The sequence below is a fragment of the Malaclemys terrapin genome, chromosome 5 (assembly GCF_027887155.1).
Source record: "Malaclemys terrapin pileata isolate rMalTer1 chromosome 5, rMalTer1.hap1, whole genome shotgun sequence".
NCBI lineage: Eukaryota > Metazoa > Chordata > Testudines > Emydidae > Malaclemys > Malaclemys terrapin.
In genome coordinates, this window is record NC_071509.1 from 119469828 (window position 1) to 119495379 (window position 25552).

The following is a 25552-nucleotide window of genomic DNA, read 5'->3' on the forward strand; positions in this document are numbered from 1 at the left end:
ATATTGTCTCAGGGGTTGGGAGTATGGGGTGGGACGGAATCTTTGGGTATAAAATCTGCCCTGTTTTTTCTTGTTTGGAGGGAGGTAAATACTTAAGGTTTTCAAGGTGATTCTCGAGTCCTTTAAGGTATGTAGGGATGCATCTCTGGTTTCTGCAAATAGTTTTTGTCCCTGAAAGGGCAGGTTCTCAACTGTGACTTGTACTTCCCTAGGAAACCCAGAGAGGTGGAGCCAGGAAGCTCGATGCATGACCACAGATGTGGCGATAGAATGAGGTACCGTGTCAGTGGAATCAAGGGAGGCCTGCAGTGCTGTCTTGGCAATTAAGGAGCCCTCTGCAATGTCAGCTTTGTATTGCATTTGTTTAATAAAAGATGTCATTTTATTAAACAAGTTTTAAGTGTATTTTGCCAACAGAGCAGAGTAGTTTGCTATGCGAAATTGCAGTGAGGCTGAAGAATAGGCTTTGCGTCCAAAGAGATCAAGCCTTTTCCAGTCTTTGTCATAAGGGGTGGTTTTTGAATGGCGCTGTTTTCCCCTTTGGTTTACTGCCTCTCTGACCAGTGAATTTGGAGCTGTGTGAGTTAATAGGAACTCCGCCCCTTTTGCTAGTACATAATATTTTCTGTCCAAGCGTTTACAAGAGGGTGGGACAATGGCTGGTGTCTGCCATATTATCTTTGCAGAATCCATTATAGCAGCGTTAATGGGCAGAGCTATCTTTGCTGATGGGGATGCCTGCAAGATGTGCTGGGTCTCTGGCAGCTCTGCTGAAGAGATATCCAGGGATTCTGCAACTCTTTTGAATAAGTCCTGGAAGGACTTGAAATCATCTCCTGTGGTGGGAGGCGGTGGCATAATTGTTTCATCTGGGGACGAGGATGAAATATGGGTGGGCAGCAGTGTGTCACCTTCAGGAGCCTCTTCTAGCTCCTCTCCCTCTTCCTCAGGGGCCTCTGATGGTGGTGGTTTGTGGGTGAAGGGGACCGGGTGGCCCTTGATGCTGGTGGGTTGGGAGTTTAAGTTTTTGGGCTCTGTAGATTGCCATGAGTCCCAGTACGGCCAATTGAGTGGCATAACAATGGGTGGTGGTATCCATGGTTGTGCCTGCCAGTTATGCCATTGCATAGTTGGTTGTGGATGAGAGGGTCCTGGTTTGGGGGAGAAATGACAAGGGGTATAAAGACCTGAATCTTCCTCATAACTAGAAAGTGGAGGTGCAGATCCACTAAGAATGCCTATTTGGCTCAGTCTGGTCTGACTGGGGTACCGTCAATGCAGAAGATGGGTGTTCTTATTATATGGAGATGTACCTATCTCATAGAACTGGAAGGGACCTTCAAAGGTCATTGAGTCCAGTCCCCTGCCTTCATAGCAGGACCAAGTACCGTCCCTGACAGATTTTTGCCCCAGATCCCTAAATGGCCCCCTCAGGGATTGAACTCACAACCCTGGGTTTAGGAGGCCAATGCTCAAACCACTGAGCTATCCCTCCCCACCCATCCTTCCTGGCATGGAGGAGATTGTACCGGTCTGGTGAAGGGTTGTAGTATTGGGAAGCTTGATGCCGTGGATGGCAGCATAGTATGCTTTGCTGGTGCTGAGGTCTTGTGAGGCTGTGTATATGCAGCAGGTGGCACCATTACACTAGCCGGTGCCAAGGTGTTCTTTGGCACTGTCGGTGCCGAGCTCAGGAGCTTAGCTTTAGCTGATGCACCTGAGTGAGAGCCTTGGCTCCTCTGGACGTCTCGATACCGGACATTCCCGGTGCCGTCAGTAAAATAAGGATGGGAAAACAAAAGAAAACTGGCAAAAGGGTTCAACAGAGGTGGGAATATAAGCAATTTTATGAGGTAGACGAGCTGTCTATCCAGCTCAAGCCAAAGGTGGTAGAGAAGGAACTGAGGGACGGTGGCCACTCGGAGCTGCGCAAGATGGCTGCCGTGCATGCGCGGCCAACTGGGGCACTGCTACTACAAATCTCTGATTACAAGTGCAGGGTGCCAGGACACCTAAAGTGGAGCACCCACAGGGACACTCCTCGAAGAACAACATCTTGATTCCTATCAGACTGAGTACGATGCAGGATATGCAGAAAATATATACATAAGAAGAAGCAGGTCACATTTGGAGAACCAGCACCTATTTTTTCCATTAGTGCTCTATCCTTTCCTCCTTTCCTGGTATCCAGTCTTAACTCACTGAAGTCATTAGCAAAACTCCCAGTTACTTCAATGGTAAAGGATCAGGCCTAATACTGACGAGTGGCTACTGCCACTCCAGAGTTTAAAAGAATATTTTTCAGGCAAAGATTCAGACACCTGCTCAGTCGCAATGAAGTTTTCTGAAGTCTTTCAGAAATAAAGAGCACACCTGTAGTAACAGAATTTCTATGAAAAAGAGGACTCTATTTATTACCTAAAATATGAAAGTTATGAGCCCATGAAAAACTACTTAAAAATTTTAACCAGCTGTTTAATGACATTATATCAACACTATAATAGCCTCAACTCACGTAGTAATGGAAAGTGTGCCACACATACTTCTTGCCCGTGTTAGATCAAAAAGACTTATGTTACTCATACCATGATATGATAACTCTGACATCATGGATGGAACAATCAGGCAAATGCCCCCCGTGCCATTATTTATTTCTAAAAACAAGAACCAAGCTTCCTTAAAGTCATCCTGTATTGCACTTACACTACTTCAAGAAATCCCACCCTCCCCTACATTGTGATTATTAATAAACAATAATTATAGTTTCTGGTGGCACCTATGACGTACTAGCCACAAATATAAAAAGACTAAAAGTGCTGGTTCTTAATCAATAAGGCCCCAATTCAGAAGAGAACCAGAGCACATGCCTAACCTTAAGCGTGAGAGTAGTCATACTGCCCTTTGCTTCTGGGGTCCTATTGTAGGGGCTTGTCTTCACATACAGTGCTGCAGCAGCGCAAATGCGCCACTGTAGCACCTTAGTAAAGACACTGCTATGCTGATAGGAGAGCTTCTTCTGTCAGCATTGTTAATCCACCTCCCCAAGAGGCAGCAACTATGTTGAGGGGAGAAGTCCTCCCATTGGCACAACGCTGTCTACACCAGGGTTTAGATCAGTAGGACTGTGTCACTCGCGGTGGTGAATTTTTCACACCCTTGAACAACACAGTGTAGAGCTGTCCTAGCAGAGAGAATGGTGGACTACAAAACTTGTAAATGTGCTCCGCTGAGCTCTGTATTCATCTCATATTTGATCTGACATTCATTTTGTACAAAAAAGGTAAAATCATAGGTAGCAGAGTTTGAAAGACTGGTGAAAAAAGGACACTATACCCCAGGAATTGCCCATGTCCTGACACAGAGTATTAGGTAAGCTGTGTGCAGAAGAGAAAGAAAATCACTGACTAAGCTGAAAGTACAGCTGAATCATCTTTAGCAGGGTCTGAAAGCATGCTACTTTGGGTCATCTAATCTAACCCTTCATACTTTTCAGACATACAGAGGGATCAGGTTCTGGTCTGTAATAGCACTGGAAATCTGGATCAACTCTGCTGAAGTGACTACACTTACACTAGATATACTGAAGTGTAACAGCTGGCTGGCCTGTACTCCTTGCATACCACCCACTGAAGCCTTATGTAACCTATTGTGGAATATCTGCAGTGATGGAGCTTCAGCCACCTCCCCCTGTTTATTCCACTGTTTAATTGCCTTTCCCATTAAAAATGTTTTCCTGACATCTAGTGCAAACTTTTTCCTCCTTTAGCTTCAGGCCACTGCTTCTTGTCCTAGAATCAACTAAAGCATTTGCAAAAGCACGCGGGGAACAAACATTCAAGGTTGGTCTTATTTCATTATTCTTCTGTTTGTTTTCTGCACAATAGATAGCATTACTTAGTTGATACAATAAGGAAAGAAGGGCCGTAGGCAACCACAGTTCTGGCTGTCCATAAAATATCATCAGCTGTTCTGAGGGGGGAAATGTATAAATAATATTTATATCTAGCAGTACACTGAATATTTGAAAGTTGTCCAAGAGAAATCACCCCCACCTCTAAAAAGATTTTACCAGCTAATAGCTAGTTTCTGTAATATTACAGAACCTGGGTCCTGCTCCCATTCCCATTGATATCATTGGCAAGTTCCTACTGATTGCAGTGGATGCAGGATCATGCCCCTAGGTTTATGGAAGTTTCTGCAAGGGCCCCTTTAAAGTTATATTTTAAAATATACATGGCTGAGCATATGAAATCTGGGTCAAATTAATTGGAACATAACTCTGGTGACGTAAAATAACCATGAATCCAGTTAACTATCTGGTTTGTGATTTCTTTGCATTGCCAGAATGGCACCACAGCAGCCAGAACATATCATTAATCTGGATCCAAGAAATGTGGAGGCAATTATAGAAATGGAAAGACTCTAAAATAAAGAGACATCACATAGATATGCTAGGTTGCCCATGAACCTAAATAAATTAATTGCAATTTGTCACCGTTAAGTGTTTCACACAGAATGCTGTTTGATGACAGTACAGAAGGACACTGAGATGATTGGCAAGCTCTTGGGAATTAAAGAAACAGAAGCATCATTATGGAAATATTTTGAAAATAACAGAGGGTCTAAGATCTCAGTAAATGTATGTTCCTTTGAGGTGGGAGCTGTACTAACAGATGAACGCTCAGTGGCATGTGTTTCCAAAGCACTAAGACAACAGAACTATGTCATGATTGAAAAAGAAACACTAGCAACTGTTTTGTTTGCAACTTCATGAAGATTTTAATGGACAGAAGTTAGATGATCTAGAAAGACTATTAATCCCTGGAAGCCATACTACACAAAGCACAAGCGTGGATTTCAGAAAGCGACCAGGACTTTGCAAAAGTACTTGTTAAATGTGAAATACAGGCCTGGCATGAAGCTTCTTATAGCAAACACATTTTCAAAAGTGCCTACAGTGAAGACAAGGAGTTAAAGACAGAGGAGCTTGACATAAATCTGACTCAAAAGCACAACCCCCATCTGAAACAAAAAATGAACAAGTTCAAACAAAAAATGACCCAACATTCCAAGAGTATGGGACAGTAAGTCTACACAAATGGCCAGCAGTAAAATCCTAGGCACCTTCAAGCATACAATCTTATTGGGACTATGCAGATGATATTACTGCATTTGGTGGACTCTGGACAATGGATATTGCCTCCATGCAGCATGAGGTTGGAAATGCTAAATATAATCTTCAGTATCCACCTGGGTGTTGAGAAGTGCAAAAATAAAGTTCAAGAAGTCCTATCCTGGCCAGGCATGAATACTATCAACACAGATATAGGTACCCAGGTGTGAAATCTGAAATAAATACAAAAAGCAGAACACACAAGAACAACTAAAACCACACAAGATTCCTTCTTGCCCTTCGTTCAAGCTGGTGCAGATCTAGTTAGTGAACTAACTCCCCCCCCCACTTTTTTGAAACTCAGAAGTTGGACAATACATCAAGTAGCAAGGCAATAGCACACAGTAATTGCAGTCTGCTTGCCCTGGGATTCCTGATGATGTAGTAATAGATGATGGCCCACAATTCACAAATATCTAATTTCTACAATTCTCTTTGATACTTCAGTACAAGCATTCCAGGTCCAGTCCTAATTATGTACAGTCAATTGAGGTAGCAGAATCTACAACTTGAAAAGGACTTGAATTTTAAAAAATATTCATGCTTAGTACTGGTAGAATATCAGAGCACTGTTCACAATGCTTTACTAGGAACACCAGTTCAGAGATGTTCATGCAGAATGGCAAAAACATTAGTTCCATAGTCTAAAAGCTTCTTTAGTTAAAGACAATTAATCCTGAAGTATTTACAAAAGAGCCATGTACCAGGAAACTCCAAGGAACTGTATAACAAGAATGCTATGCTAATGTTGCCCAATTAGGAACACTGGATTTCCAAAGTTACCGAGTACAGAACTGCAAACGAAGGCAGTGGGAGATGTGTGGTACCCAATACCACAGAAAAATCAAGTCCAAGGTGTCTCAAATTGGGAACCCAAAAACTGAGATACCCAAAGTTAGTGTATACTTTTGAGAATGTTGGCTTTAACCTTTGTATCTCTCATTTTTCTCTGTTTGTAAAATATGGATAACACTATATTTATCTCACCACTGTGTTGTGAGGTTTAATAAATTCATGTTTGCAAAATGCTTTGAGACTGATGCCTATTGCCTTTTCACGGGCCAGGAAGAAGAAAACTGATCTCACCTAGGGAATGTAAAGGTGTTTCATCCACTGTGTATATAGGTAGCAGGTAATGACCCTGTTCTGAAAGAAACACCAAAATTCAATATGATGAAAAATAAAACTAAGTTGACCTTTACTGGATTCAGTTATGGCCAATATAAAAGATCCAGGGCCTATTCTTCTATCGGTTGCATCTGTTTAACTCTGGAGCAACTTTATTGACACCACTGGAATTATTCCAGATACACAATGGGGTTGATAAGAGCAGGATTTGGCTCAAAGTATATCTATTTGCCATTGTCTAACAAAAGTATACAATGAGGCTACCTGCAGCAGATATTATGAAGATTGTAGTTTTAAAAACATGAGAAATGGAAGAGTAAATAGCATCTTTACTCTGCTAGTGTAAGCTAAGTTTTCCTTCTGAACCACTCAGGAATATAGTTCTTACCCCTCTGTTAGTATGTACAGCATGTAACTGCAATATTAAATAGTTCCTGTACCATGTGTTCAAAATACAGGGAACCAACCTGCTCATATATGGAATCTTCACTCAAGCACGTAACTCAAACCCCATCCTGTTTCTGTATGCAGACAACTGTATTTTACATTTTCTTTTTGTTTCAAAGGATCTAAATCACACTAATTACTAAAAAAAGGGATAACAGACATGCATGAGTCAAGTAGGTGAGAACAGAGCTGTACTGGTTACTGAAATGTATCATTTGTATCCCCTTACTCAAGACTTTTTCCTTCCAAAACCCAGAACCTCAATATAACCTCTGGTATGTCTACTCGTAGATGTAATTCAAACTACTCAACGTTTTTTTGGGCATGTAAGTCTATATAAAACTAGCCTTTTCCATTTGACAAACCAAGAGAGCAGTATTTCTTGCCTTCCTTTCTGTCTGTCTGTCAGAGCTGACTGGTAACCATACTTTAAAACAATTTCACTGAGAAGCAGCCAGTACTGTTAGTTCTTTCAGTGCATATTTGCAGGAGCGGCGCCAGGGTTTTTGGCGCCCTAGGCAGGGGTCCTTCCGCGCTCCCGGTCTTCGGGGCACTTCGGCGGCGGGTCCCAGAGCGAGTGAAGGACCCGCCGCAGAATTGCCGCCCCCCCAAATCCTGGCACCCTAAGCAACCGCCTAGGTTACCTAAATGGAAGCGCCGGCCCTGCATATTTGACCACAAGGTTTCTATTAAATGACCAATCTATTTGCAAATTATACTTTATTGCCAACAATGCACCTCAGAAGCTCCGTGCTTGATCTAAATATACTCCACATGTTTTCTTTACACTAATGTTAAGCATATTCTTAACTGAAGGAGTAACAGATGCCTGCTTTGGATGTCTCTTTTAAAAAAAAAATCATGATTAAAGTTTCACATTTCTAAGATGCAGGTGTTCTGCTGAAATAAAACCTTTACATTCTCCAGTGCTGGTAGTGCAGCTTCTATTGCTGAATATTATAGCAGAAATGTTAAGTATACCCAAGTCAACCATAACTTTGTCTTTGAGTACTCTGAATGCCTGGTTTTGGTTCTGAACTGTCATATGGGACAAGTGGACTGAGAGCTTAGATCCCAGTTCATCATATAAACCCATGTTCCAACAAGTTAAGCTTGTGCTTACTCTCATTGAAGTCAAGCATATGCTTAGCTATACTGGAACCTTGATCAGGAAAGAGCAAGCGAGTCAGAGTCAGCTCAGAGCGTCACTATCCATGTCTCTCCACCAGGAGAGGCTGCATCATATACACAACATGAGAGGTGGCAGGTCAGCACCACTGCTCATCAGTTGCCGGATACCATTCATGCTCAATAACATCAAACATAGAAGTCATTTTCACCCAGACAGTATTATTATTCCTTCAGGGAACACTGAGAGTCTGAACATCTTATATACATCATGCATCTTGGTCTGCTTAAAAGAAAAAAGGAATCTCAGTTGATCAAAATGTTTTCCTACATCTACTAATAGGAATTTTGAGATGTGAATATATCTTTAATTGCTACGGAATGTGTCACCCAATATGCTTTGAATTCTGAGAAGGATTCTAATTTTTTAATGAATTGTCCTTTGCAAAGATATAAAATTATTAGTCTGAGGCTGAGTATATTATGCTGTCAAAATGGGTGCCTGGCCAATGTTCTTCATGCATACTGCTGAAACTCAGGAATAATGTTGATGTAAAGGATAAATAAAAAGAGAGGGTGAGTATTTTAACAGATTAAATATTGGACATTCACCTAAATCCCTGGTTTAATTTCACTCTAAGATTCTTTGTGAATTAGCCCACTAGCACACTGGCTTAATTTGCATCTTTTCTGTACCTTCAATAAAAGGGAGAATATCACCACCCACTGAATGACCTCTCATGCATTCCTTATTGTATAACCAAAATATAGCAATATTTGACCAATTCTGAATCAAAGACTAAATACTATCAGTAATTTTACTGATGCTGTATTACTTTTTATGGATTTATGTAGCACCTGTTGCAAGCCTCTAGGTGCTTTAGCAAATTAATACATTAGAGATTTAACTTTACTCATCACCAAAACTCAGTCATCAATGTGGTCAAAAGTGGTACCTTTTATAATGGTCCCAGCAGAACTACATGAATGGCTAAACAGTAGGGGAATTTAGACAACCAAAATGTGGGCATCTGGCTAGAACATTTCCAAGTAAGTGCCAATGGGTTCTTTAATGCCAGAACTGGACAAGACCACAGTTTTGCATATCACCCATAAAACATATGCATTATGTTTCTGGAAATAAGTTAATTACAAGTTGTACAAAAATCACAGTTCATTTTTTTTCAATCGATAGAGTTCGGCCAAATATTTGATGCTGGGAAACCAACAAAGCAAACATAACATTTGAGTCACATGTAAGCCACTATTTTGCAGCTTAGGGCAGAGCTCATTCTTGGGAAGTTACATGAGACCCCCCACTGCAGACAACTTTACTAGAGTGGATGGAGATCGACAATGAGTGGTTTAAACCTCTGTAATGGGTTCCGTCACAGAGATCCCCTTGGGACTGTCACCTGATGTGCAGAAATTACCTCCGAGCCCATTTTCCCTGCCAGTCTGGGCCTCCAGAACCTTCTCTTGTTGAGCCAGACATGCTAGCCTGCTGCAACACAGACCCAGGGTCTGTGCCACGCCCCCAAAGCTGCAGGCTTTAACTGAAAACAACTCAGCAGGTTACCTGTCTCCAGCACCCAGACACCCAGTTCCCAATGGGATCCAACCCCCAAATAAATCTGTTTTACTCTGTAAAGAGCTTATACAGGGTAAATTTGTACATTGTTCGCCCTCTATATCACTGATAGAGAGATATGCACAGCTGTTTGCTCCCCCAGGTATTAATCACTTACTCTGGGTTTATTAATAAACGGAAGTGATTTTATTAAGTATAAAAAGTAGGATTTAAAAGAGAATTGGATAAATTCATGGTGGTTAAGTCCATTAATGGCTATTAGCCAGGATGGGTAAGGAATGGTGTCCCTAGCCTCTATTTGTCAGAGGATGGAGATAGATGGCAGGAGAGAGATCACTTGATCATTGCCTGTTAGGTCCACTCCCTCTGAGGCACCTGGCATTGGCCACTGTCGGTAGACAGGATACTGGGCTAGATGGACCTTTGGTCTGACCCGGTACGGCCGTTCTTATGTTCTTATATTCTAGGATCTAAGTGGTTTCAAGTAATAACAGCCAGAACAAGGTAAGTCACAAAGCAAAATAAAACAAAACACGCAAGTCTAAGCCTAATACATTAAGAAACTAATTACAGGTAATATCGCCCCCTCAAAGATGTTCCAATAAGCTTCTTTCACAGACTAGACGCCTTCCGAGTCTGGGCCCAATCCTTTCACCTGGTACAGTCTCTTCAGCAGACATCTCAGGTGGTAAGCAGGGGTTTTCTCATGACTGGCAGCCCCTTTTGTCCCTGCTCCACCCCTTATAGCTTTGGCACAAGGTGGGAATCTTTTGTCTGTGCTTGTCCTCATCCCCACCTCATCAATGGAAAAGTACAAGGATTAAGATGGATTCAAGTCTCCATTCTTCCTGGGTCGGCCCACACGTACACAGGAAGGCTTGCAGGTAAATAAACCATTCGCAACCAATTATCCTAGTCAATGGGAGGCATCAAGATTCTAAACCACCATTAATGGCCCACACGTTGCATAATTACAATAGGACCTCAGAGTTATACTTCATATTTCTAGCTTCAGATACAAGAATGATACATGCATAGGAGGAATATATTCAGTAGTTTATAACCTTTGTTATGATACCTAACAAGAGACCCTTTGCATAAAGCATATTCCAGTTACATCATATTCACACTCATAAGCATATTTCCATAAAACATATGGAGTGCAACATCACAACCTTCTTTCATTCAAATTTAATAACTAAAAATGTTTGTTATATGAAGATAGATTTTTATAGATTTTAAAGACAGAAGGCACCATTATGACTATTTAGTCTGCTCCCCTGCATAACACTTCACCCAATACTTCTTGCTTCAAGCCCATAACTTCTGGCCAAGTTAAAGCATATCTTTTAGAAGGACATTCAATCTTGTTTTAAAGATTTCACATTACCAAGAATCCACCACTTCTCTAAGAAAGTGGTTCTAATGGTTAATTAGTGCCTTATTTTCCAGTCTGTCTAGCTTAAGCTATTATTTACGTAAAGAATACATGTTTCTCTTGCTATTCCACTGTCTGCCCATTACTAAACTGCAGAGGCAACCACTACTCACTTGTACGACTTGGAGAATAATGCCAACATCAGCCAAAGAGGTCAGTTCTGACTCAGAGGACCCTTTTAAATTTTTTGAACATCACACTGGTGAGAAGAATACGAATGAAGTCCTTGCAACAACAAAAAAAACCACTTTTCTGGAGACAGAAAAACACATTCCCTGTCACTAGTGCTGTCATTCAGAGCCTTGAAAAGCATGTTATTAGACAAATGACAAAAAGAAAAAAAATCAAGGGGCAAACAAGTCACTTGAGATCTGAGAAGCTATTGTGGACAGCTAGCTTTTAGTAAGTTTACCATTCCAAAAACTAGAGTAAAAATCACCAACTAACTGAAATGGAGTGTCCCCTTAAGGCCGCAGTCCCCGACAGTTTCAAGTTAGATCCCCTCTGGTGACAGACTGGTGGCTGAGTGCCCTTCCCCACCGAGTTCATGTCCATTCCCTCACCTGGATGCTACCTCCTCCTCTACTTCCAATTAATTTATTAATGCATCTGTTCATTCATTCACTCGCTCATGTGTATTTGACTTTTTCATTTTTTGAGGGAGGGGGATGCCATTTCTGTTCTCTGTGTATATCTTCTTTTACTCTTTCTATTCATTTACTCCCTTTTATGCTCTTCTGTTTCTTTTCCCCTTCCTCCCCATACTTCTCCCTTCTTTTTTCCCCTCTCATCTACTGTTCCTCCCATCTCCCTCAGTGACCAACTTGTCAGCTTCTCTGCTCTCTCTGTAACTCCTCCTTACCAATCTTTTCTCCTACCTCACCTCTTGCTCTGCCTCTATTCCCTCCCGATTTCTTCCCCAGGCATTCACCTCTCCCCACCCCACCCCACCCATTTGCCTTAAGCCCTCTCTCTGCCCTGGCTTTTCTTTGCCCGTGATCTCATAAGTTGACCAGCTGCAGGAGATGCCTCCCTATTTGGCCTGATGGGGTTAATCCTCTCTCTCTCTCTGCAATGTGCACAGAGCATTGTGGCTTTTCCCAGCTGGACCTGGCAGTAAACCTCTCTTTTAATTCTGCTGCTTGCAGTGGTTAAAATAGATCAAGACAGGAAGGAAAGGTCGCCAGTTTGGGTTGTCAGAGGAAAAGTGGAAATGGCAAAGGATCAAAATTTGCACAGAAGAAACATAAGGGAACAAGAGCCTGAGTATACTGATGCTGCTTCCCCTACTAGCGACGGGGAAGGCTTGAAGCCCAAGAAATTTGACTGCTGAACACCAATTCCTCCTGCTGCTCCGTTTCCTTGTCTACAGTGTCCTCATTTCACCAGGAGTTGGAGGAATGGGGGCTTTGGGTGTGGCAATGCTCTCCAATCTAAGGAGGGGGGAATAAAAGGAACACTGCTTTTAGCAGAGCCAGGGGAGCTGCACTTTCCCCCTTCTTTATTTAACCCCTGGCTGCCTGTGGTGTCTTTAGATCAGCAGCCTGCACAGAGTTTGCTGAGCACTGAAGGCATCAATGTTTCTAGGGCTCATGCCCTCAAAAGGAGTTTGGAAGCTGGAGGAAGGTGGGAAGCAGGTGATATCTGGTTCCCCATTGGGTAAGTCTGATGCATCCTGAGATGAGGGGCCCCACGGCAGGGAATATGAGCATTAAGGCCACTTCACCACTGTAACCAAAGAATCCCAGCACTGCTTAAAAGTAGTCAAGTCAGCAGTAGCGTGAGAATGGTTACATAGTGTAAAAGCTGGGCAGATAAAACAGCAATGGATCTGCTCCAGTGCACGCAGCTGAAATTAACTTGTGTGCGTCAGTAAACCAACAGTGGTCAAGTCATCCACTGGCTTACCCCCTGCCTCTGGACTGTACACTAAATCAGATACACACCCTGAAGGGAACCCAAAAAAGGACCACTCACATTAATTTCGTTATTACACTAATTAAGCCATGATATCTATGTCCTCGTTTCCCCAAGCTCAGTAGTGAAAAAACATGCTTTTAAATATTTAATCCACTGTAGCACCCAGCTGCCAGGAAATGAGAACAGGCTCTGAGTGCAGATAAAACATGTGTTCTCTGGACAGCAAGATTCTTCTGTAGTTCCCTTCTGAGCAAATCGGCAAGGATGCAAATGCCCAAGCCCCCGAACACAGAATATCCAAATTAACAGACTTCCTTCCTGGTAGGGAAACTTCATTAAACTCCCTCCATACGCTGCAGATTAAGAGTAATTGATCACATGCTGAGCTGGATGGAGCCAAGAAAATAGCTGTTTTGAAGATGCAATGAACAGTTTAAAAAGCAGCTTAAATAGGCTGAGAGATTTCTCTCTTTTTTTAAACATAGCAAGAATGGGAACATTTAGAATAACCTCTAGGACTCAATGGAAGGCAGCTCAGAAATCAAGGCAGACAAGAACTGCAGATGTTTTGCTGACTTGAACTTGAAGAGGTATTATATCATAGTTTATATGCCAGACAAACTGGCTAACTGTCCTATTTTGGCAAGAGATACCCTGAGATTTTAAAACCAAATCCTGGTTGATTTCCACTCTGCCCAAAATCCCAGACAGCTGATTGAGCTGTTTTGTTTTCCCCCCGCAAAGAAAAGTTGGTCTCTCACCATCAGCAACCGCTGCAGGGAGCAGACAGAAGACTTCTAGCTGCCTCAGTTTCCGCTTTCCCTGTCTACACTCACACAATCTTTAGCTAGGGCATGTATAAGAGTGCAGGCAGAGAATGGGGCACAGGGAATAACCAGGGGGAAAGGGAGCTGCTGCCCTGTCCCTTAATGCTATGTGATGAGTGGTCCACAAGATCTCACCTTGTGGTTGTGGAGGAAAGCGAGATGGACAGATGGGGAAAGCAAGAGAGGAACTGGGGACACAGTGAAAAGGGGAATGGGTGATGGGAACATGGGGATGAGGGGGCTAAGGGGACATAGTGATAGGTGCAAGCCAAGCTCAGGCAGATGGTCCAGAGCAAAGATCTTTCCAAGCAGAACAGGGGAACCCAGAGGGCATTAACTATAGTAAGCTGGAAGCAGGGAGAGAACCTTTTCTAGAGAACTGGGAAAAACAGAGCTGCCAGGAAACATTTGGGGGTAGAAGGAAAAAATAAAAGCATCTCTCCTTTAAATGGAGAAAGAACCAAGCGTGCCCCCTCAGTCACACCTGAGGAGAAAGGTTCAGCAGAAGAGGAAAGAAACGAGCCACTTTATTATTCTTTGCTTTCCTGATCTCTTTATCAAATTTAAGACCCTGTGGTGCCACTGGAAATAGCTCACCCAGTCAACAGATAGTTGAGTGAAAGGTAAAATTATTTTTATTGTTAGAACTCCCTTTTCCTTTCCAAAATTGTGTTCCTTTACAGCATAAAACATTTCTTTTTGTACCAACAGAAACGTTTCCTGTCTGTAGGACAATGGCCACCTACTCTACACAGCAAGTACCGTACAGAAAGTTTCAGTTAATTGTAGATAAAAACACAAAGCAAAGAAATCTCCTATTTAACCTACTTGGAATAATTTCTGATGACAGACACCTCAAACAAACAAATGCACAAAAGACGTGTTAATTAAACAACACCTGCAGTAAATTACCGCTCTTTATAAAGACTATTTCCCCTGGAGAGAACTGCTAAGGAATTTACCTCAAGTACTCCTAATCTGCAGAACTAAAAAAAGAACATTCAGCTTCCCTTTCTTTCCTATATCTCACTGAAAAATTACTGGATCATTTTTCTTGGCATAAATTAATAAAATATAGATTTGACAGATAACTGCTATCTTGAACAACAAGTAGAAAACAGCTTCTCTTTTTAGCTAGGAATATTATTGACTTACACAGAGCCTCACTCTGCAACCCTCACTTGCAATTAATAGTGCTTACTCATACAAGCAGTTGGTAAGGACATGGGGTGACTACCTTCCACATTCACCAGAAGACCTGACTGACCACAGACATGAGAACACAGTGCAGGAAGTGTGCCCCTTTGTTTCTTTTCCTTCACACTCTATGAAGGACTGTGCTCGATGGAGAGACAATGCCTCACAGAGCTTCCAGTAGGGTGGCATCACTATACAATGCCCCTAATGCAGGCCTATGCCCAGTCAGTCAAATTCTGTCCCATACTGGTCAATGAAAACTAATTTACAGAGCTAGCCTAACAGTGTATATGCAACCACACAGGAATCCAAATTCAAGCCTCAAGCTCTCTCTTTAAGATCCAGGAGCACCATAGAACACTCATATTGTCTTGAAGCAACTCCTCCCTCTGGCTCAGAGAGAGATGTTGGCAGGTTCCACAGGAAACATTAGCTATCCTTTCTTGGCTAGAGGACAGGTCTTTGAGTGTGACATGGGGACTTTGAGTGTGTTAAGCAAGTAAAGAAGAAAAATCTTCAGGGCTAGGAGAGAAGCTCAGAGGACCTCAGGGAAAAGGAGGAAGCAAGGAAGGAACTGGATGCAGCAAGATGACAAAAAACCCTCATTCAACGGGGGCGAGGGTGGGGGAATTAGCTGCAATTTGCCCTTTTGGGAACACCAGTAGATTATGAAACACATTGACATGTATAATCCCCTTTTAATAATTTCCTTTCAAAAATGCTCAAGAACCATCTTAGACTGTCCACATGCTAGAGAAGCAGAATTTTTAAAAAATGATGTATTATTAGTGTCCTTTGGCATTATAAACTTCCCATTGCCATATGGCAACACAAATAATGTTATTGGTGTAATAATTTATATTTATAACACCCCAAGGTTCTCCAAGTACTTTACAAGCTCCAATAAAGTCTCACAATATCCTAATGTGAGATGCAGAAAAGTCACCCCCATTGTACAGTGGGGACGGGGAGTAGGGTGCAGACAGTCTAAGGGACGGATTGTGAACCCTTTACTCTCAATGAGTAGTAATTTTCTTTGTTGGTAGCCCCACTGATATCAAATGGGACTGTTTGTACAGTAGCATATTATTCATTATGAGCAAAAGATTTACAATCTGGACCTAAGTGATTGGCCCAAAGCTGATCCAGGATTAGAACCCAGGAGTTCCGATTCCCAATGTTCTTGCCTAACCTAACACAAGACTCCCTTTTCAATGCTTGAATTAAAAGGCTTCCTGGGCTTTCACAGCAATGAAAATCCATCTGTATGTCTTCTTAGACAACTGTTTTTAACATCATGAACAACATGGAATTAGACTGACTGAAAACAAAAAGGAACCAGTCAATGGTTCTCCCTCCCACCCCACACACACACAAAACACCTGCTAAATTGCTTGCACAAACAGAAAAATAACTCAAAACAAATCAAAATGTAGTATCAGTCAGTAACACAATAAATGGGTAATAAATATACAACTGTAATGCACTCAAAATAAACGTCACCTCTGTTTGCGTTTTGCAAACATCTTACAGTAACACCTGTTTATCTAGGGTTATTGACCATTTAGGCTGCTAGAATTAAAAATGAAGAGCTGGAAAAATGAGGAAAAGAAACCCATGAGAGTTATGAGGAGGCCTCTGGGGTCTGAGTCTCCTCTCAGTTACACTGCTATATAACTGGAGTAATTTCAATGACGTCAATAGAGTTATACTGATGTAAAACTGCGGTGATAGGAGAATCAGGCCCTGATCATTACTGTTTTAATTTTGCTCATGTACTATGATGTTACATAGCTTTGGATGGTAATATTTTGCCTTGAATACCCTATAGAGTAGGGTGCAGCATGTAGTAGCACTGCCCTAAAAAGTGTTGGGGAGGAACCGTGCATCAAGAGGTGCAATCCCTCCCTGCAGCTCGCCAGCACACAGGGTCGCACACGCACACAAGCTGCCTCATTCCTTGAAATTGCTTTCCACTGGCAGCCAGCTCCACAGGCTGCAGTAGAGTTGAGGCCTCCTCCCCATCCCCTTGGGACTATAATGATCCTTGTGTGCGGAATAGTAGTGAAAGGCTTCTTGCAACCTTGCTCTGCACTTTTGCACAATGACCAACGCTACCAAATATGCACCACTTATAACAGTTGTAAGGAATTAAATATTACATTTTTCCTGATCTTCTATTATGGTCCATAGGGAAGGAAGAGGAGGGGGGAAAAGGCAAGGTGGACCCAAGAAACTTAAGTCTCACCTTTTCCTGGGGTCTAGATTCACTGAGCAGGGTAGGTAAACCTCAAGCCCCATCATGCTCAAACCGACAAAACCCAAGACAATGAGAAAGCAGTGTCTATTGCCAGAAGAGAACCCTTATCTTTTTCTTGGATTTAGGGTATTCATCTCATCATCTCTCTCTGCCAAAGTCCCGTGCTCTCTGATGCTTAAAAATATTGAGCTCCATTCTCAAATATGGTTGTCTAGTTTGATGGCAACAAAAATTCTCGTGCAACCCACTGCTGTGCAAGAGGGAATTTTCACAAGCAAAGGGGGATTTGTACATGTAAATACTCAATTTGCATCTACAAGTGCAGCTCTTCTATGCAGAATGGGTACACACACATTTTTGTGTGTGCTGATTACCCATAAACAATAAAATGCAAAGAAAGCTCCTTAAAACATCCACAAGATACATATAGGAAAGGGCATCAAAACAGAATTCAGTAGAATATAGAAGAGTGGATCCAGCAGAGGGAAAAAAATCTTCCTACTTTATGGCAGTGTCTACATTAGAGAGAATTGAACCATTGGTAATTGAACCAGTGGAATTGCATCAGTGTAAGAACCAGTAGTTCTTGAATAAATGCTAGGTCTGCCCAACATCCATGCACCAGTGCTGTACTCTACCCTTGCAGGTGCACAGCCTCTGGGTACTGATCCCACAGTTCTCAACATAGCTCCTAAAGTAGATTCTGATTAGCCATTATGGTGATCTCAGGATGATTGTGAGAGCAGTCAAACATCCTAGGAAATTCTCATAAACCCTTGGGAACTGCCCCAATTTCCAAATCATCTTCTCAAAATGGAGGCCAGGTTGAATGGTCATCTTGATCCACAACAGAAGTTTCTGCTGGAGCTTTAGGAACATAGTCACAGTTGGCCCAAGGTGGCTGTGGAGAGATAGGAGAGAGATTGTTCTAGCAGTACCTGCAGAGAGCCAGGGAAATGGGGATGCACAAGGGTGATTCCTGATGTTTTCAGAAGTAAGCATTAGCAAGTGTTGCTGCTTGCACAGCCGGTAATGGATTTAATGTATGAATTCCTTTTAATAATCACTGATATATTGTCTGAATTAAGGTGAGGGAGGTTTTTGGAAAAGAGAATGGTGGAGGTACCAATGCAATATTAAATGCTAGAAACTGTTGGCATGGGGATGTCCTTTTTGGTTTATTGTTGGTGATTTACTGCTCTTCTCTTTTTAGCATGATTTATATACGTTTTGTATGAGACAAGATGACTGCATTTATAGATGAAAAAATGTAGTTATATTGATATTAAAATACAACATACTGGATCTACTCTTCACAGAGAGATAACTTGTCAAAATAAACCATTAAGCTCACAAAGATACAGGCCAGCTGCAATATATAACCCAATTACCAGAGTAAAGCGGAAGGGCAATAGAGTTTGTAGACTACAGGAACAGGATCTTTATGTAGTAGGAATTCCAATTTTTCTTTCTTATGCACAAATAAGGGTAGGCCTAGAATGTACACTGGAAAGATGGGGAAGTCTGACAAATAGTACTGCCATTGCATTATAAATGTACAGGTTGTACAAAAACATATTTAAGGAACTATTGCTGGAATAGCTGTGCCATCTCTTTTTGGATCTCCAGATTGTCTTTAAATGGTTCCCTCTGAACTTATTGGTTCTGAAGCCTCATTTCCGGGTTATGCTGGAAATGTACTATTACAAATCCTTTGTCATCCTCTTTAAAAAAAACAACTCTTAATTTTGTCCTCTCCAAATTTAAATATGTGGTTTCTCCTTCCCTTGTCCTCATGCTAGCCAGTCGCTCAGCCACTTGTAATTCTATAGACCCGCCCCCTCGCTTGATCTGAGAGATCTCTGTTCAAGAACTGATCACTGGTAAGAAAAATGAGAAACAATATAGTTAATAACCAGAGTAATGGCTCATCCAACCCCTGGAATACCAAGGATATGATAAAAGTAACCATTACTGTTCAGTTTTGAATCCCAAGGAATTCTGTACCGGGGCTAGGAGTGGAAAGGACAAAGTTACATTTTGATTTGGGGGGAAGGAAAGAAGAATATGGGGTGTAATGGTAGCAACAGCGTTGGAGAAACAGAGGGAGTTGGGTTCATTTCAAATGCAGCAAGAAACGTTCCTTGCTGCAGGCTAACAGAAGCCTTGATAACATCTCCGTGCAGAGGATCCCAACAACCAAAAATGAGTTTGTGTTTGGATTGGCAGGGTATCTCTGTTAGATTTCATTGCATGCATCTGTGGCTGGCAGAAGGTGTGATAGGCAATGTAATGATTCCCCGCCACCAGCCCCTGGTAGTTGGACAGAGGTTTACTACCAATTTATGCCTACACTTATATTTCATGCAATATACAGAAAAGCAGAATGAAAAACTATTACAGATACATAGGAGCAGACTGCTGAATAGGGGTCCTGGTCCAGCATAGGGGCTGACTGATACAATGATTGGCTCATGGTGCCCACCATGTAGTGCATGGCAGTAAAAATCTCCTGTGATTACATTTGCTGTTTGTTTCCCTTTAAAGAACTCCTCTTCTACTCATCCACCATTTTGTATTTGGACATGTGGCAGGGATCAACCAGCCACTGCGAATAGCATGCCAGGCACTTCTGCCATTACCAGTGAGAGCAGCCCATGCAAACACCTGTGGATGGAGATTCTCGTGGGGGATACCAAACCTGGCATTGACCAGAGCAACTAAACCTGGTAGCAGGAGAGGGGTTCAGTGGGTGCTATTCATGCTGAAAGCACTGGAGGCAGGGCAGAGGGAAACAGGCTTAGCTGGGGGGAGGGGGTGCTACATCTTGTGAGATGTCCATTTCATAGCAATAGTGACAGTGTACATCACAGCACCACAAAAATGCTCCCCTCATCCCCAGAGCATGCAACCAATACATCCGCTATAAAAGGTGCCATACTTGATGTCAAAGGCACCTTGTCCCTGCCCACCATCTTCCTTCACTTGCTAAACAGGCTCAGCCACCCATGGGACTCTCCCTCACCCAGTTCAGCTCCTCCTCTCTGGTGTCTGCCTGTGCCATGGACCTAGGGTTCATTCCCTCCCCTATCCTGCCACAGTGCAGGATGCCTCTGTACTGTCCACTGCCACATTGGGCTGCACTGAAGGCAAGTCTCAACTTTCCTGTTCAGCTCCACAGATTTGAGCATGTTTCTCCTCCTTGCCCCAGATCACTGTCACCACCGTTTTGCACTTGAAGCCTTTAATCTACTTCCCAGGGCAGCTTGCCAGACCAAGTGATGTCCTGCTGAGCGATGCCCTTGGACGTCCACCCACAGACCAGGGTATTCAGTTATGACTGAGTCTTCTCATTGTTCTAGATGGTCACCAGCAACTGCACATGCACCTTCAGCCAGCTGACCGCATTCTCAAAGGAAGCCTCCTTCTGAGACATGCTCACTGTGAAAGGAGTTGATTGCAGGACAGTGATATAGAAGCAGTCAATGCTGGTATAATAGTACAGAAGTAAACGCTATGGTATGTGCAAGTCCATCTGCACAATTAAATGGCTTATAGCAAGTCTGATCCCTGACCAGTAAAGCACAGGCTTCTTAAGCATTGTATTGCATTATGGGCAGGATGACTATTTTCACCACTGGGTCTATTGGTGCTTGTCATACATACTAGCAATGAACCCACTATGGTGCTTGCCATAGTGGATGTGCTGGTGATCTAAATGCCCATGCACTATGGCATAACATTGTGGAATTGTTGTTGTTACAGGCATGCTAGAGTGCAGATCTGATTCTGTCTGTGAATGATTTCTATCTCTGCAGTACTGAAATTATTTTTTCCCCCGGATATAAACTCCTCACTTAAGCCTCAGTTCAGCAATGTGCCTAAACATGTGCCTAACTTTAAGTACCCAAGTAGTCCCATTAAGGAACTACTCAGGTGCTTAACATTAGACTTTTAGGGACTACTCAGGTACTTAAAATTAAGTATGTGTGTAAGTACCTTGCAGAACTGACTTCTTCCCTTGCTTATCAGGGGTGTAATATTGTAGTCAATTATACTATTGATAGAAACAAGGAAACTGAAATAGTAAGCATGCAGTTGAATATTTTGTTTTCTGAATGAGTGTGAAATATTAGGGATACATCAAAGTGTATTTTAAAAAATTAAAAGCATTCCAAAGAAATTAGGCAAAAAAACCACAGCTGACCAATGATTTTTTTAATTACTTGACTCTGAAATCTGCTTTACATCAATACTAATCTAATTTTCCTTCACTTTTAGATTGTCAAACTTGTCCTTCTAGAAATAGAGATAAGAACAGTAGTGTGCTATTAACAAAGACAATGCAGCAGAAATAATTATATTTCCTATCAGAATCATTATCCTTAATCACTGCTTGTTAATTCCTACAAGTAATTATACAGAGCACTATTTCAATTTTCTTCCTTCTTTGTCTTGCATCCAAAATACCAAACAACGTCACCATTAATTCTTTAATCATATCTGAGTCAAACATTAATATGCTTGAACTGGAATCTTGTTTACTAGTTAAATTGGAGCCAATATTGGTCAGAGATGCTGAATATCTGCAATTCATATATGCAGGAAGGCGAAGCACCAACAACTCCACTGAAGTACTTGCAGCTGAGTTAGAGGTATTTGACACCTCTCAAGAACAGACTCTACACAAAAGCAACCAAAAAAATCTCAAACGAAACAAAATTGGCTTCCTTTTATACTACTGAATTTACAAACAAAAAAAAATTATAATGTAATCAGTTGAGGGGGGAAAAAAACCTCACAAGCCTGTGGGTTACAGCAGGATTTTTCCACTAACTCCATCAACAGCTGAAGTCCTCCCTCAAAAGCGTATGAGCAAGTCGATTAGAGAGACAAGGTGGACAAAGTAATATCTTTTATTGGACAAACTTCTTTTGGTGAGAGACATAAGCTTTCAAGCTACACAGAGCATAGCTCTAAAGCTTGTCTCTCTCACCAACAGAAGTTGGTCCAATAAAATATATTACCTCAGTTACCTTTTCTCTCTAATATCCTGGGACGGCCACAGCTACAACATATCAGCAAGTAGTTGTCACTTTACGACAGTTCAATGTAAAATGTACACAGTACATCTGCATGGATGCAGATTTTGTGATTAGCAGTCACAAGATCAGTCAAAAACATAGTAGTTGATCTCTGATAATTGCCAGCACCATCAATACCATCTGCAGTAAGTGAGAATGCAATCTGGTTTGATAACTCCCCTCCTCTTGCCGACCATGGTATAGCACAGTTTACTATTATAATGATTGATTTACACATCAAAATCAATGGGAGTTTTGCTATTGACTTCAGTGGGAATAGTATCAGGTCTTTAGTGGTTAATAGGAAGTCAGCTGACTTCCAGTACTACATGAACAGATTTGATTACTCACCCTTGCTTTGTCATTTCTGTCTCCAGCTATCCCCCACCATCCATCAAGCTATTTCTCTGGCCAGAGTTATCCAAACCTGTGACACAGTTTGGAAGGATAACACATTTTAGTACCAGTCATTCCACTATGTGGCTGAGCTTACTCCTTTATCGCCCGATTATAGGTACTGGAAGCTGATCTTGGTTATGCTGCGTATACCTGAAGACTTCAGCGGAGTTACTCCGGATATACCCTGGTGTAAATGAGATCAGAATCGTATCCACTAAAAGGTAAATGTAAGATGGAGCTGAACCGATAGGGACTGGAGCCAAAGTAGGCCACTGCCTTGAAACATGTCACATGGAGTTGAACTCACCCCCGCCTATGGCTAGTTTGCCACCCCCCAGGCAACAGATCTGCAGGCCAGTAAACAACTCAGTTGGGAAGGCCTGTAGAGAGCAGGAAGGCTCTTGAAGACCTAGGGTCAGAGAAAACAATCTGGAAAGGGGAGGCTCTCCACAGCGGTGAGGTGGAAGGCCTGGCTGGACACACCTGCAGTGTGGGCAGGGGCAGAACCCTTATCAGGAAGAGGTTTAGCTGAAGCCAGGGAGCAAGATCAGGTTTTATCTGTTTTAACCTGATTTGGCAAATAAGCCTATTGCTGAGGAGAAGGGCAAACTAACGCTACTGGACACATTATTTGACTGTGCAGGCCCACAAGTTTACAATGTGCTTTGTCAGCTTTTCCTCCATTGATAATTTTTACACAACAACATCTTAATGGCCTAATTTTCAGAGGCATGTGGAACACCCACATCTGGCTTTGACTTCAAATGGGAGTTATGGCCACATTTTCTGCAGTGCTGAGCACCCATAAGTCACTGCAGTCAGCTTGTTTATTTAAAACACATTTACCACCAACTGGTAAATGCAAAATGGGTCTGCAGTGAAATGCTATACTTTCCTACACAGTTAGGAGATGGGAAAAAATTCTAACCTCCTGGCCCTCCATCGGTGACAGCCTTGCAAATACATTTGCCTCACTTTTCTGCTACTTGCATCTTCAGCATTATAAATAGCCCCTTGCCGGCAACACCTTCACTATGACACATACTGGCAATGCTGGCTACTCCTAGGAAGGTAATCATTAAGCCTCAGCCTCCTGTTCCAATAGTCAGCGTTTAGTAATATACCTCAAAAGCTGATGCAGGACAGTGTAATCCAACCCTCCAATCCATCTGCCCAGGGTGATCCACAGACAGCAATTTTTTCTCCGTTTTGATTTCTACATACATTTTCGATGAACCTAACATTTTCTTGTACTGGCAACTCAGAAGATATTTAGAAAGAGAGAATCATTAATACAATGCATATGAGACCCAATCCAGTGCCTATGGAAGTCAGTTGGAGTCTTTCCATTGAAGTCAATGGGCACTCAGTCAAAGCCACTCCAAATGTAGCTTATCATACTGCAGCACCATGAGAGTGAATGGGATACAATTTTTCACTTTATAAAAGCACAGCAGATACCTAAATAATGTTAATTCAGATTTTTACAGATCACGTCATATTTGGAAACATGTCTAGTAACTTTTCAATTCAACCCTAATCATTTCACTTCTACCATCCCATTTTTTTCCCTCTTGTTTCTTCAAGATTTTATTGAACTTCAGGATTCAAGTGGAAAGGGGCATTTTTTTAAAAAAAATTGCACAATGTGAGTGAAAATATCTTGCTATAATAGAGTGGTGGCATTCACTTTGTGAAATAAAACCTGACTAATTAGACTTTTATGAGTCAAGTGAGGGAGGATTAGGAAAGGCAACTTCTTGCCTAAATCTATGACCAGGGAACAAAGCTGCACAACACCAGTCATGAGAAAGGTCTGTTATAGCAGCTATTCCCGCTCTGTGCAACATAATTATCAAAGAAAAGTACTTCTGTGGCTCCCTTTACTGTGGTATCTGGGCATCTCACAACACCCCTGTGAGGTAGGGCAATACTACTATCCCCATTTTACAGAAAATAACTAAGGCACAGAGCAGCTAAGGGCCAAATCCTCAAAGGGACTTAGGCTTCTGGAATCCACAGCCCCGAGATAGCCTCCCAGACTCCCTATACAATGCATGGGGAGAGTTAAGGGCCCAAGAATGGGTACCACAAAAGCCAGCACATTGAGCGAGGAGCTGCCTAAACTAGCCCGTAGAAAATGCCAAGAAGAAGGGTGTGGCCTATGTCCTGCCCTCAATGGGAATTAGGCACTGAGCTCCTGGTCAGAGGAAGGCACCTATCTTCACTTGGGATTCACGGCCCTAAAGAAAGTGGTGACGCTGGCACCACCTCTCCCTTATAACTTTTAGTCCACTGGTTATAGCACTCACCCAAGATGTGGGAGACCCTGGTTCCAGTTCCCCGGCTCCAATGAACATTTAATTATTTATACACAATAAAATAGATTCAAAAGGACAGATTGAGAGAGACCTGCCCCAGGATACCCCACAGTCCAGTAGTTAAGGTATTCTCCTAGGAAGCAGAAGAGCCAAGTTCAAATCCCTGCCTCATTAGACAGAGGAGGGAATTGAACACAGAATGTGTGAGACCCAGGAGAGTGCTCCAAGCACTGGATTAACACACAGTTATAAGGGTAGTAGTGGTGGTTCCTCCTCCTTTGGCTGTTTTGTATGGGTTTGGATGAGCTCTGAGAATGCCAACCGGATCAGGCCCCACAGGTGATATAGGCTGGAGAATGACAAGTTTGACAATTTCTCTGGGGTTTGGCATAAAATAGGCACCTGGGTGCCTAAATTGAGGCAGCTGTGTGCAGGCTCACTGGCAGATTTTTAGTCGCCTGTGGGCTTTAATGGTGGAAATTTAGGCATCTAGGGACTTAAAAGTTAGGCAGGAGTTGAGCTAGGGTTTTTAGGACCTCAGTGGCAGATGTGCACTGAAGTAAGAGTAATCCAGTCAGCTCCTTAGGATGGATGTGACCTAGTTTATCATTAGTTCCACTTATCGATTGCAAGGTAACA

The 25552-nt window shown here is 42.2% G+C and overlaps 1 protein-coding gene across 8 annotated transcripts in view; it reads right to left on the reverse strand.

The window, feature by feature from the left end:
- The window catches only part of MAPK10 (mitogen-activated protein kinase 10), a 267071-nt gene that overhangs the window by 198617 nt on the left and 42902 nt on the right, over positions 1-25552 (reverse strand). Inside the window, exon 2 of one of the 8 annotated variants that reach the window (XM_054029917.1) lies at positions 22545-22620. The exons of 6 other annotated variants lie outside the window; for them this stretch is intronic. The gene's annotated coding sequence lies outside the window, so the exon portion shown is untranslated. Of the gene's footprint in view, positions 1-22544; positions 22621-25552 lie in introns of those variants that run through there. One more of the 8 variants, XM_054029920.1, reaches the window with a different exon arrangement.